Here is a 14,725-nt window from a genome sequence, read left to right on the forward strand (position 1 = left end):
TGCCTCTGTCTAACAGTGACACAGAAGTGATACCCGGGGTAAACCTACTATTTCCCATCCGCTCATCAAGATTCCTCTTGAAGAGAGTCAATGAAGGACTCTGCCTAACCTGGACTGGGATTTTATTCCAGAGTGAAGGGAGCCTCTGGGTTATGAATCTGTCCCTCCAGCATGTCCTATTTATTTCAGTGCTGAGGTTCAAGTCTCTCGAGCGCGTAGCTCAATGGGATTTGGATTTTCTGAGGTGCAGCATGTCCATTAATTCCAGGTTGGACATGGCTTTATACGTCAGGCACAGATCGCCTCTGAGCAGGCGGTATGCCACTGAGTAGAGCTGGAGTTTCTTTAACCGGGAAGCATATGGCATCTGTTTGAGCCCTTTGATCCTCTTGGTGAGGTACTTTTGGGGTCTTTCCAGTTGCTGCAGGTGTCTGGTAAGGTACATCCCAAAAGGGGCATTGTACTCAATTATGGGCCTGATGAGGAATGAGTAAAGAGGCACGATGACCTCCCCTGATCTAGATGTGAATCCCTTCATGATTAGGTGGGCTATATAAAATGTTTTTCTAACCACTTTGGCCACGTGGTTGTCAAATGAAAGATTGCTAACAACTTGCGTCCCCAGGTCCCTAATTACTTCTTTCGTACTTAATGGACTACCACCTATGTGGTAATTTGTGGGCACTTTGTTTTTGCCAAAGGGGATGACTATACACTTCTTGGCGTTTAGCTTGAGGCCATGGCTCTGGCACCAGTTGTCTGTTTCTATGAGGCCCTATTGGAGGATGCTTGTGTCGGCTGGAGAGTCAATTATAGCGCCCAGTTTGCAGTCATCTGCGAACTTGGTCAGCCACAGTCCTTCCGAGTTGACCTGTACCTCCGAGAAATATATACCGAACAGGAGAGGTCCCAGGACTGAACCTTGTGGGATGCCACTTGTAACTGGTTTGGAGTCTGACATGGCTCCAGCAATTCTAACCATGTGGGTTCTGTCCTTGAGCCAGTTTGCAACCCATCTAGTGACATAGGGGTTTATATTTAAGCTGGTGAGCTTATCTATAATGCCTGAGTGGGGTATTGTATCGAAGGCTTTTGCAAGGTCCAGGTAGGCTGTGTGGACCACCTTCCCCTCGTCAATGGCCTTGGTAACTGTTTCAAAGAAATCAACCAGGTTTAAGAGGTAGGATCTGCCCTTAACAAAGCCGAACTGGGTAGGATCCAGTGTCTGTAGGTCCCCAATATCTTTTTTTATGAGGTCCATGATGATCCTTTCCATAGCTTTGCAGACCAAGCTAGTCAGGCTTATGGGGCAATAGTTTCCAGGATCCGTTGAGGCACCACCTTTGTGGAGAGGGACCACTGCTGCGGTACGCCACTCTTTGGGTACATATCCTGTGGTAAGGCTGAGACTGAACAGTAGTTTTATGTTTGTGTTTTGCTCTTCTTGGAGTTCATGTAGGACGCAGCCCGGGACACCATCTGGTCCCATTGATGCTGTGTTTTTTGCTTTGGAGAGGGCGGCTCTTACCTGAGCATCTGAGATGTCAGGGGGGCAGCACTCTGCTGGGATAGATATTTGCCCTTTTGGTGGGGAGGGGAGGAGAAGTTTGCACTGAACCTGTCAGCTAGGATGTTGGCAATGTCTGTGGGTTTGGTGTATTTTTTGTCATTTTGGACCAATTCTGAGCATACCTGGGAATTCCCACCGAGGTTCCTAACATAACTAAAGAAAGCCTTGTGATTATCCTTAGTGTCCTGTGCAATTTTTCTCTCGAAGCTAGCCTTAGATGATTTTATGAGTGCCCGTAGTGTTTTGCTAACACTGATCAGAGATGCCTTCCCTTTTTGGGATTTTGCTCTATCATGTAGTAGCTTCCTCCTTCTATTGTATAGTTTGTTTATGGCTGGGGTCCACCAGACAGGACGTCTGCCTTTGGAGGATTGGGTCTTGGTTTTATTTGGGATTGCATGATCCATGCATTCCTGAAGGAGTTCATAGAATGCGTTTATAAAGGATTCTGCTGTCTGGGCCGTATTTTCCACAGGCCCGGGGGCTTAGAAGGATTCCAGCTTGGTTTTGAGGAGTGTGAAATTTGCTTTAGAGAAGTTTTTCACTGTGGTTTTCCGGGCAGGGGGTGGGGTCGGAATATGAATATCCAGTGAGATTAGTTTATGGTCTGATCTTACCAGTGAGGGATACACTTCTGGTCTGGAGCATAGAGCCCCCATGTTGGTGATGAACAGGTCCAGTATGTTTTCCTCTCTTGTGGGAGTGGTAACACGTTGTTCCATAGAGTTTGAGTTTATAAATTCTAGGAACCTTTGAGCTAGGGTGTTGGAGCTAGAGTAATGCTCCCAGTCTATGTTTGGGTAGTTGAAGTCACCCAATATAATGGTGTTTGGAGAGACCTTCATATTTTCCAATGTTCTCAGGAAGGCTGAGTGGGGTTCCTGGGTTTGGGAGGGTGGTCTGTAGCAGGCTATAAACTGGAAGGCAGTTTTACCCACTGTTAGTTGCACATGGATAGTCTCTGATACTTCGTGCTGTGCCATCAACCTGGAGGTGTAGGTATCTTTGACGAATATTGATACTCCCCCTCTTTTCTGGTTCTGTCCAAGTTTTGGGGCCAAAAAGCATGGTATGAGGTATAACCTGGCAGTGCTGGGGTGCTCTTGGGAGCCTTGAACCAGGTTTCTGTTACTGCACAGATATCGATGTTCTCCATGCAAAGGAGAGTTTCGAGTGCATGCATCTTGAGGTTTAGACGTCTGGCATTGAGTAGCATTACTCTTAGTTTCTTATCCCTTGTGATACCTATGGAGGTGGGTTTGTCTTTTGAGCCTTGCCTAAAAAGGCACTATGGGGGTAGCAAGAGCCTTTGCCAATATCCGAAAGCCCAGGGGTGACAGGTGCAAGCCATCCCTAGCGAAGCATCGTGGCTTGTCGAGCATGTCATCCCAGGCTGACAGGCATTGGATCCCCTTTGAATGACACCAATACATAAGCCAATTGTTGAAATTGATCATCTTGTCTTCATATTGTGGCATCATTCTTGGTGAGGGTAAGATGCTACTCAAGGTCATGGTCATACCGGCCTGGGCCACATGCTCAGAGAGCACCTCTATGTCTCTTTTCATGTAGTCCAGGGAGGTACGTCTCAGGTCATTTACACCAGCATGGACAATGACGGAGTCATCTTTGTACTTGCCTTGGAGTGACCTGAGTGCTTGTGTTATGTGGCGGATCCTAGCACCCGACAGTCAGCTCACCGTGACCTTCTCCTTGTTCAGCTTGGTGAGCGGGACGTCAGTGTGCCTGACGATAGAGTCACCTATTACAAGTGTATCAGGTGTGTTTTTTAGCCTTAAGGGCTGTGACTGTTCAGCACACTGGCTTTGTGAGCTATGTGTTGCACGTGTTTTGTTTTTGGGGTAGCGGTTGCTTGGGTGTCTGCTTTGGAGGTCTCTGCTGCTTAGGCAGATTTTTATTTAGAGCCTCAGAGTATGTTTTTGTGTGTTTATGTGTTTGGTTTGCTGTCGTGGTAGGTCTATGTGAGACTGGAATTGTAGTGAGTGTGATTTCCTTCTCCTCCTGACAGGTTTCGCCAGTACTGAGTTGAGAGAGATTAGCCTCCAGTTTGGCTATATGGTTGCATCTCTCACATGTGTTTGAATTTGTTGGGAGGAGGAGAGGGTTGTCTGTGTACATGAGGCAGTTGTAACATTGCCTCAAGATTCCCAGATTCACCAGCTGGACCAGAGAGGAGATTGACAACTGACCTTTGGACATGCTAGAATAGTATTGGGAATTCCTTTATAATTGAAAAAAAGGACCAATGGGGAACAAGGTACTCAAGGGGAGTTTGTGAGGGTGTAGTGCTTTTAATTTTTTAGTGCTGACTTATATAATTGCTTTAGTGAGCAAATGCCAGGTAACTTAAAAGCAATGTGTTACAGGTAACTTAAATGCGAAAATGACAAACAGTAGCTTTCTTTCAAGTGAAACAAGGAAATAAGTACAGTAAGCAATGCAGATGTCACTAGGGATCCACAAAAGCACTGAAAAGCCACGTTTTAGGTGGAATTAGCGTTTCAGGGAAATAACAAGCAAACAAGCATACAAACAAAGTTAGATTCAGCAGGCCTGGATCTAGTCTATGCTACAGCAAACAAGGTGTACCAATTTCAGTAAGAAACAGTTCAAATATGCAGGCACTATAAGCCTTTATCCAGAAATTCCCAGCTCAGAAGGGCAGAGTCCTGCATCTCCTCCCACAAGAGTGCAGACCACGAACCTTCTTAATGTAAAATAACTGGCCTGAAGCCCAAGTGCTTAAACCAGAAATAATACACATTTATAATGACAGACACTGAGCCCTCAATCAGCAGTTCCGAACTTAGAAGGATGTAAGCTACCTGTTCTGCCACCACAGTGCAGGCCACAAACCTTCCTAATGTAAAACAACTGGTCTGAGCCCAAGTGCTTAATCCAAAAGACTTAGAATGATAGCTACACTTTAATCAAGCTACTACCAAGCAATAATTAATACAATTGAATACTTTAAAGAATGCCTGGATTAGTGCTCAAGTTATACAAACAAAGCTAGATTCAGCAGGCCTGGACCTAGTCTATGCTACAACCAACAAGGTGTACCAATTTAGTAAGAAGCAGTCCAAATATGCAGGCACTATAAGCCTTTAACCAGAAATTCCCAGTTCAGAAGGGCAGAGTCCAGCCTCTCCTCCCACAAGAGTGCAGACCATGAACCCTCTTAATGTAAAATAACTGGCCTGAAGCCCAAGTGCTTAAACCAGAATTAATACACTTTTAGAATAACAAACACTGTGCCCTCAATCAGCAGTTCCCAACTTAGAAGGATGTAAGCTACCTTTCCTGCCACTACAGTGCAGAGCACAAACCTTCTTAATGTAAAACAACTGGTCTGAAGCCCAAGTGCTTAAACTAAAAGGCTTAGAGTGAGTTACACCAAGCAGTAATAAATACAATTGAGTACTTTTAAGATGACACAAAAGCAAAATAAAGTAGGAAGAAACACAAATACAGTAAAAGCAGCTTTTTTTTTTTTTTTTTTTTTGAGTGAGCAAATGAGATGGGCCCAGGAGGAGTATCCAAGTGCAAATTTACAAGAGGGGCGGGCAGTTTCAAAGCCACCAAGATTAACACCAACACAAAAACAGGGAGGGTCGGCGGGAACCTACTGAAAAACATAGTCACAGCTTCCAACTAGATATTCCTCAATGCAACACAAACAATTTACTTTAACTCATGTATTATTTGATAAACGTGCAGATAAAAGTTACTTAGCTTCACTTAGGCGTTTAAGTTGATAGCATGCAGGTCTTAACCAGCCAAAGCTCATAGTTTAAACAGAAGGTAATTCACTGTACCACTTGTATAAGACAGAAACTGAATACAATGAAGGAACTACCCCCACCTATCACTGGCTATGCAGGTTTTTAACAAGCCTTAACTGGGAGATTTCTCCTTTTTTGAAGCTCATGCGACTGTGTAGCTGGTATATATAATTTCAGGAAGGGAGGGGCTTAGTTGTCCCTTGCAAAAACAATTAAAATTTATGTTGTCACCCTTATGTGTTTCTGGCATGTCTTTTTTTCCCATCCTTTCAACTTGATGGCTTCCAGGAACTCAGTATGTTATAGTAGAACCCTTGCAGGATCTTTTTTTGTGGATTAGGTTACCTCTCTGCTAAATGGAGTTATTTGACATTTTTTCTGACTTATTTATCACCTTTCTCTAACTGACATTAAACCACATTTCACATTCGGAGTGCAGCTGTATTGTTAGGAAGCTAATGTAAATTTCATATAGTTGTTTTTGTCTTTGAGCAACTGGCAACAGCATTGCAGCTGCCTTTTTTTCTGTTCATCCTCTTCATGTAGATATAACTTAACATTTACACGGAAAAAAGTTGAACCTGAGTTTCATTAAATATTTCCCCAAAGTTTCCTTTTACAAATGATAGAACCTTATGCAAGTGAGGAAGAAGCACAAAGCAATTGAATGCAATTCTCCTGGATGCACTTTGTGAGATAATATAAGTAATCTCCTGTTACAGTAATAGCACAAGCAAAAAGAAAAAGAAAACTGGGGCCAGTTACATTTTTTTAGTCTAAAATGTTTTCGATGTTCACAATTAAGGAAATAATCACATGCTGTAAAAGTATGTGTATGCATATTATGCATATGTAATACTGACATATTACGTCAAGGTTAACTTTTTGCTGTGACTACTACTATGTGCCCTATTTATACATACAATGTATATATATATATATATATATATATATATATATATATATATATATATATATATATATATGATGAAAAAATTACATGGAGCTGCTTACTGCTGAGAAAGTACCCCTCCCCCTGTAGTACTGCAGCACTATTACATGGGGCTGCTTACTGCTTGGTGTGATGGATTTGAAGTGTTCTTAAGACACTCAGTCTTGCTGGCTGGATTCTGCTAAAATTCAAAGTCTCGTTATATTTGCATTCACAGTCTGTTGCATACAGAAACTTGCAGAATATACACTGATGAGAGAATATACTTTGCAGCATCAACTTTAGAGAGCAGTAACAAATAACTTTTTATAATAAACCAAACGTACTAATGTTGCAGCTTAAAAGTACTGTTCCAACTTTACTTCTCATATAGTACAGATGATGTGAGAGATATAACATTTACCTCAGGACAAATGAGTCCCTACCATACCTCTAACATAACTGGATTTATACAGCTCTTTATATATACTTTTAATAATGCATAAACATATACATTTCCTCTTGATATTTTATTTTGGAGAATTGCTCATCCTGTAGAAACAATACTAAGCTTCCTTGTTTAACAATGTCTTGTAAGAGACCAGCTTTTCTGACAATGTGAACATCCTGTATTCTATTTGGATCTTTGTACAAGAACATCTGTTCTTTTGCCAATGCTGATAACAGTGTCCTGTTGTTCATGTTTTTGAGGAAACACATTGTTCTGACAGTGTGAACATCCTGTATTCTATTTGGATCTTTGTATAAGAACATCTGTTCTTGTGCCAATGCTGATAAACATGTCCTGTTTTCCATGCAGAAAAACATATTTTTGAGGAAACACATTGTCACAGTGTCATTGTCTATTCTTTAAAAGCAGATTTTTCCATTTTTGCTCTTGGATACATCCTGTTTTTAAGTCTGTAAGGGAAAATGTCCATTCAGCAGGTTCCTTATTTTCCAAGCCATGGTCATTTAGTTTGACTGCTGATCACATATTACTAAACTCTGTTTCTGCATTTAAGCAAGCTTTTTCTTTCAGCATATTTACAACAGAATTATTTTCAGCCTTATATTCATAAAATCTAACATATATATATATATATATATATACACACACACACATAATGAGGTTTGGGAACAAACATATTTGTCACGGGACAACTTTGGTGATGAGGGTAGGTGAGCAAGTGAGAGGGGTTGGCTGGGGTTGGGGAAGGGATTAAGCAGGGTTTTTAAGTTGGGGTTGGGTTAAGTTTGGATAGTGAAGGGTTAATTCTTTGTAATATGGAGGGAGAAAATGAGGTAGGCATAGGGTGGGACTTAGATCAGTTTTAGGTGTTAGTAATTGATGAAGGAGCATATTTTGGTGTGATCTTGTTACTGCAAGCATCATGTCCTTGGCAACCTCATAGGTACTTTGATGCAGGTAGGCCTTGGATTAAGAATGTTAGGGGGCTTACAGTATGTAACATGGTCATGTAGGAATGTCTCTGAGTGCAGTTTTTTTTCTCCTTGTCTGTGTGGGTGGTCAGGCACTGGCAACCAGTTTTGTGGTGTGTTCAGCCATTGTGGGATACATATGTGGTTAAGAACTTCAGTTTGTGCTCAAGTGGTGTTCCGTTCTCACTACTGCTGTTCTTCTCAGGGGTTGGTGTTTGTTGCTGGCTTAGGCTCAGAGGTTAGCATTGTAGTTAAGGTGTTTAATTTACTGACACAAGGTGCATAATTTGGTCTCACATGGGGTAAAATTACTCTCTCGGTCCTCAGCTCACATGGGTACTAAGCCTAGTCTAATTATGGATGCTGATTAAGTATTGCATAATTAGACATTTGTGGTAGCAGTCTGGGGTACCTTTCTGGTATTGGAGGGTAGATGATTGGCAATGTGTGCATTCCTCTCAGGGGCTGGGATGGTTTCTGCTTTTCTCTGGTTCCTGCATTCTTGGTCCTTTTTCCTTTTGTGCAAATTCAGCTCCTTTTATGCTTTGGAGTTAAATTACATTGGCCCTGCTGGACTTTGCTGTGGCTAAGCCATGTTCTCTGCGCCAACAACAGTTGCAAGTGGCGGATCAAGCAGGGGTTTGGTACCAATATGTTTGGTGGTGCTGGTATGGTTGGTGAGGCATTCGGTCTTGTTGTGGCTATGAGTCTCAAGGTTACATATGATGCAGGTGTTGTTGGGGGTCCTGAGGGATGCTTCAGTAGGCTACTGATGTTTTGGCAGGCCGTTGGCTGCCTACAAATTATGGCCAAGCACTGCGCATGTGCAGTGCACTCTTAACCACTGGGAGTGGGAGGACAGGGAACTGATTTCTTTCACGGAATGAAAAAACTGTTTGCTGCTTTAATACAAGTACAGAGCTAAGACTGGTTAGACATAAGGGTTAAAGTCTTTGCCTCTGTTACCCAAGGTACACGGTTCAATTATTTGCGTGTTGGTGGAATTCTGGATTTGGTTACAGTTGGGGGGGGTTAGTGTCTTTGTATTTTATTTAACAGTTCGAGAGGGGTACTTCCATTGCTTGTATGACCAACCTTCTACTGCTCCTAGTATGGCCTCTGTCCCTTGGAAGTTTTGTACCATTCTACGTAATATGGGCCTAATACATGGCCCAGGGGTTAACATTGTGGGGTCAGAGGGAGAAAAGAAATGAAAGACAAAAAAAATCCACACGTGGCAGGAGATTAGGGGCTTGGCAGGGGTTAGCTGAGACTCATTCCTCATGTTGGCGTGATGAGGGTGCTTCTACAGGCTGGCCCAACTATGTAAATCTTACAACTTTCTAAGCTAATGGATGTTCAGAACCACATGGTCCAGCTTAGTCACACTTTCAATGTTGGCAGTTTTACCTGAATTGAGGTAAACTGAACGGAATCATACTAATCACTGCAGGAGCTAGCCCTTAAGTCAGAATATGGCATTTTAACCATACTATGATGTCCTATTCCAGTCTATTCGGAAACTTGTAGAGTCTTGTTCTTCCCTATTCAGGCTTTGGCCAGACTTCTTGCACAGAGAGGTTGGCAATGTAGGGGTATAGTCTGGTTTCTGTATATGTAGGTTGATATATATATATATATATATATATATATATATATATATATATATATATATATATATATATATATATACATATGTGTCTACCTCAGGAGACTGACAAACCAAAAGACTGAATCCCAAAATTCTAAAAATTCAAAATACTGAACACATTTTTAATGCAGGGGGCAAGCCCCTCTGCTCCTCTCATGCAGGGGAAAGCCCCCTACACTCCTCGCTAGCTATATATAACAACATCAAGATCGCACAGCAGTGGAAAAGGGGCAAATTCCGTCATTCAGCATTTTGCATTTTCAGACATTTGGTTTTTGCGCCTTCTGACATAGACACACAAACTCAGACGCACACACACACACACACACATATATATATATATATATATATATATATATATATATATATATATAGTTTACTATTAAAATGTTGAAGGTGGGTTTGGCGAACATAGAAATGATGAACAGTAGGTGGCCAATTTCCATGTTGCCAAATGTTATGACAGCAAAAGTAAATATAAGCGAATGCAACTGTGCATTTGCTGATATGTACTTGATGATGCGTGCAGTACAGTGTTGTGCTAGTTACTTATAAAAGTAATAAGTTACTATTACTAGTTACTTTTCAGTGAAAGTAATATATTACTATTACTTATTACTTTTCTAAAAAAAATAATATATTACTATTACTAGTTACTAACTAAAGTAAAAAGTTACTCTTGAGTTACTTTTACTTAAGTATAGTTTATCAACGGTTATATTACATGTCCATTACAATCCAACAGTATCTCTCAGTAAACACAATCTCTGTAGAAGTAAAAGCCATCCAAATAATTCCACATTAAATTACACATCTGTATCTAATGAAGAGGTTGCTACTGGCAAAACAACTTTACATTTCAATGTTTCATCTACAAATTCAGTGCCTCCTGCCCTTGAAGAATTAATTGCCTGCTACATTAAAAGAAATTGGTAAGCTGGTAATACTGCAATAGGAAATGACTGACAAACTGACAGCAAGTTCATAGTTACAGGCATCTCACACAAAGAAGGACACACTTGAGTGTAGAATCCCCATCCCCCTTAAAATGCACCAAATAATCAGCAATCAAAAGGGCACTGCAATATCAGCAATCCATCTACATGGTGTGGGAGAAGAATCCACAGCTTTCTGCACTGAAGGCAATTATGCTACTAACACTGCTTTCAAATTTTACAGCACAAACAGTGACTGCCATTTGCTAAACCAAACGGTTACCTGCACATTGAAAACAGACTTAATATGAGCAGCAGTAAACTTATCTTCCATTGAAACTCACAATTTCTTGAAATGAAATGAAACTCATAATCTCTTAAAAATGCACTGAAACTCATAATTCTGGGAAAATGTACAAAAACTCAAACTTACAGTCACATCAGCAGTCTGGAAGTTGATGTAGAGGATTCAGGCTCTTGTCTCCAGTCTCCACTGAAGCTCAATTCCTTCAGCAGTCTGGTAGTCCATGTACAAGGTTCAGGCTCTTGTCTCCTGTAACCAATAAGGTCAAACCTGATTAAGTTAATTGACTAATCTGCCCCCCTCTCCAACAAGGGCATTACATACCATAGCTCCATACCTCTCAACCTATTAGCATAAGAAATCCGAACAAAGTGCAAACTAATGGGGGGACAAAGTCCCCAAAATAGGGACAGATTTTAAATGTTACTATTATAGGCTTAGAAATTTGCTAAAATAACATTTATCTTGGCATACATTTTCTAAAAGAAATTGAAACTCAAATGTTTGACATTATTTAATTATTTCAGTCCACAGTGATTTGCCGGAAAACCACAAATGTTAAGAAATTTCTAAACACACCTTTCTAAACATACTGGAAAATATTAAGATGCAACCAAACACCCTAATACTCGGTAATTCCAACTACCCTGCCATTAACTGGGAAAACTATTCGGGTACCAACACATTTTCCCAACGGTTCTTGGAATTCATAAATTCCAATGCCCTGGATCAACTAATCCATTGTCCCACTAGGGGCTCCAATATCCAAGACCTGGTCATTACCAACATGGGAGATAGACGCTCCACACCAGTGGTCACCCCCTTATTGGTCAGGTCTGACCATAAGCAAATCACCCTTGACATCCATACCCCCCACCTTCCAGTAAGGAAACCTCTGTAAAAAACTTCTCCAAAGTCAACTTCATGCTACTGAAGTCAGAATTGACAAACTTCATAACATCCATGCAGATGGGATCTGAAAGTTCGACTGCTGAGTCCTACACTAAGGCACTGTATGAGCACATCCACTCGTGCATGAATAGTGCCATCCCAAATAGAACCAAGAAGCTCTCCTCCGGAAAAAGGAAGCCAATCTGTTGGTCCCCTGCTATAAACAAACTATACAACAGAAGGAAGAAACTGTTGCAGAAGAGAGGAAAATCCCAGGATGCAAAAAACTCCCTCACCAGCCTCAGTAAGAAGCTGAGACCCCTCATAAAATCATCAAAAGCTAGTTATGAAAATAAAAATGCCAAAGATTACAAAGACAACCACAAGGCATTCTATAGTTATGTCAAGAATCTAAATGGCAATGCTCAAATCTGCTCTGAGCTACAACAGAATGGCATTAAATATACTGATCCCAAGGATATTGCCAATATCCTGGCAGATCGATTTAATGCCAACTTCACCGTCCTTTCACCCTCTAAAGAGCCCATCTCAATACCAAAAGATTGCCAAATTCCGGTAATCACGGCCACACAGGTGGAAACCGCACTCTCCAAAGCTAAGAATACAGCATCCATGGGGTCTGTATTAGAACACTGAACATTCAAAATGTTGAGTGTTCTAATATCGAACCCTACCAATCGAAAATACCAAACATTGAATGTTCAGAACAGCAAATTTTTTCTTAGGGAAAAAATTTGCTGTTCCAAAACACATACACACAACACAAGCACACCAAACAAACAGCAATCCACACACACATACACCTAAAATCTTACACCTAACCCTACACTAAACTATATAGACACCACTTGTTATACCACACAAAGGAAGACTCCGTTGCAACTTTGTAGAAAGCTTTAATCCAAAGGTTGTAGTTACATCCAGTAACACGAAAAAACACACTGCTGTTCTCTTCTCTAGATTAAAGCTTTCTACAAAGTTGCAACGGAGTCTTCCTTTGTGTGGTATAACAACAGTGTTTGAGACTTTTTGTGGTTTTTGATATATAGACACCACTAACTATCCACTTGCCTTAACCCAAACCCTAATCCTAAGGTCCGTCACTATCGCACACTCATCTCACCCGCGCCCCAACCCTAACTCACCTAACCCGCCCTAACCCTCATGTCCATGCAATCACACACATACCAAACCCGCACCATAACCCTAACTCACCTAACCCGCCCTAACCCTCATGTCCACACAATCGCACACATACCTAACTCGCACTCAATCACACACTTACCTGAACCTGACCCATAACTTTCCAACAGAGAGCTAAAAATACCGAAGCAACAGAAACGGACAACCAAATTCTTTCCCTAGGAAAGAATTCAGTTTTCTGCTTCTTCGATATTTTCTGCATTCGCTGAAAATGGGTCAATATTAGAACACTCAACATTTTAAATGTTCAGTATTCTAATATAGACCCCATCTATGGGACCAGATGACATCCCGGGTTTTGTACTACATGAACTACAAAATGAACTGGCACCTCACATAAGTGTCATGTTTAATCATAGCCTCACCTCAGGCTTTGTGCCCACTGAGTGGCACACAGCTACAGTTATCCCACTCCACAAGGGGGGATCCAACTTAGATCCTGGGAACTACCGTCCCATCAGTTTGGCGAGCCTGATTTGCAAGGGCATGGAATGCATTATCACGGAACTTATAAACAAAGACATTGGCAACCTACAAACACTGGACCTCACCCAGTTTGGGTTCATAAAGGGCCGATCTTGTTTCCTGAACCAGATTGACTTCTTCGAATCAGCCTCCAGAGCTGTGGATGAACGTATGGCGGTCCACATAGCCTATCTGGACCTCGGCAAGGCCTTCAACACCATCCCCCACTCTGGAATCATAGATAAACTTACTAAGCTGGGCATAAATCCCTATGTCACTCGATGGGTTGCCAACTGGCTTACTGACAGAACCCAGACTGTAAAAGTAGCCGATTCGAAACCCAGCTCCAGACAAGTGACAAGTGGAGTACCTCAGGGTTCAGTTCTGGGACCATTCTTGTTTGGCATCTACTTCTCTGAAGTACAGGCCAACACTAAGGGACTCCGGCTAACAAAGATTGCAGATAACTGCAAACTGGGAGCCATTATTGAATCCCCAAATGATGTGAATATTCTACAAAAGGGCCTTACAGAAACAGATGCCTGGTGCCAGAGCCATGGGCTCAAGCTTAATGCCAAGAAATGTATAGTTATCCCCTTTGGAAAAAAACATGTACCCATGAGTTACCACATAGGTGGCAGTACAGTAAACATCGAAAGTGTGTTGAGAGACTTAGAGACACAGGTGGACAGTGGTCTCACCTTCAATAACCATATCACCACAACCATCAGGAAATCCTTCTATGTGGTGCACCTCATCACTAAGGGCTTTTCATCCAGAAAAAAGGAGGTCATTGTCCCACTGTACCCATCCCTCATTAGACCCATTATAGAGTATAATGCCCCATTTGGTATGTACCTCACAAGACATCTACAACAGCTGGAAAGGCCACAGAAATACCACACTAAAAGAATCACAGGCCTAAAGCAGATGCCATCTGCTGACTGTGTAAAAAAGCTCCAGCTATACTCTTTGGCATATCATCTTCTCAGAGGTGATCTCTGCTTAACATACAAGGCCGTGTCAAGCCCTGAGCTGTTGGACATGCTCCACTTAAAGAAATCCCAAACCCTCAGAGCCACATGCTCCAGGGATCTAAACCTTGTCATCACAGTGAACAAAACATGCTGGAGGGATAGATTCCTGACCTAGAGACTCCCCATACTCTGGAATAGACTGCACATACATGTCAAGCAGAGCGCCTCCTTGGCCCTCTCAAAAGGAACCTTGATGATTGGATGGGAGATAGAAAATTCACCCTGGGGATCATGTCATTCGCCCTGCTAGACAGGGGTCCATGGAAGAAAATATTGTGGGAATAAATATCCAGGGAATTGTTATGGCTAGGCTTGTATAGGCCCTAGGGCCGATAGCCTAGTACCAACCTATGAACCTATGAATAATCCAAAATATAAGGCAAAAATCTGGATATTTGAGAGGTATGTATACTCCTCAACCTCTTAGTGCAAGAAATCTGGACAAAGTCTGAAATAATGGGGATACAA

The sequence above is a fragment of the Protopterus annectens genome, chromosome 1.part1 (genome assembly GCF_019279795.1).
Source record: "Protopterus annectens isolate FY-2018-M chromosome 1.part1, PAN1.0, whole genome shotgun sequence".
Classification (NCBI taxonomy): domain Eukaryota; kingdom Metazoa; phylum Chordata; order Ceratodontiformes; family Protopteridae; genus Protopterus; species Protopterus annectens.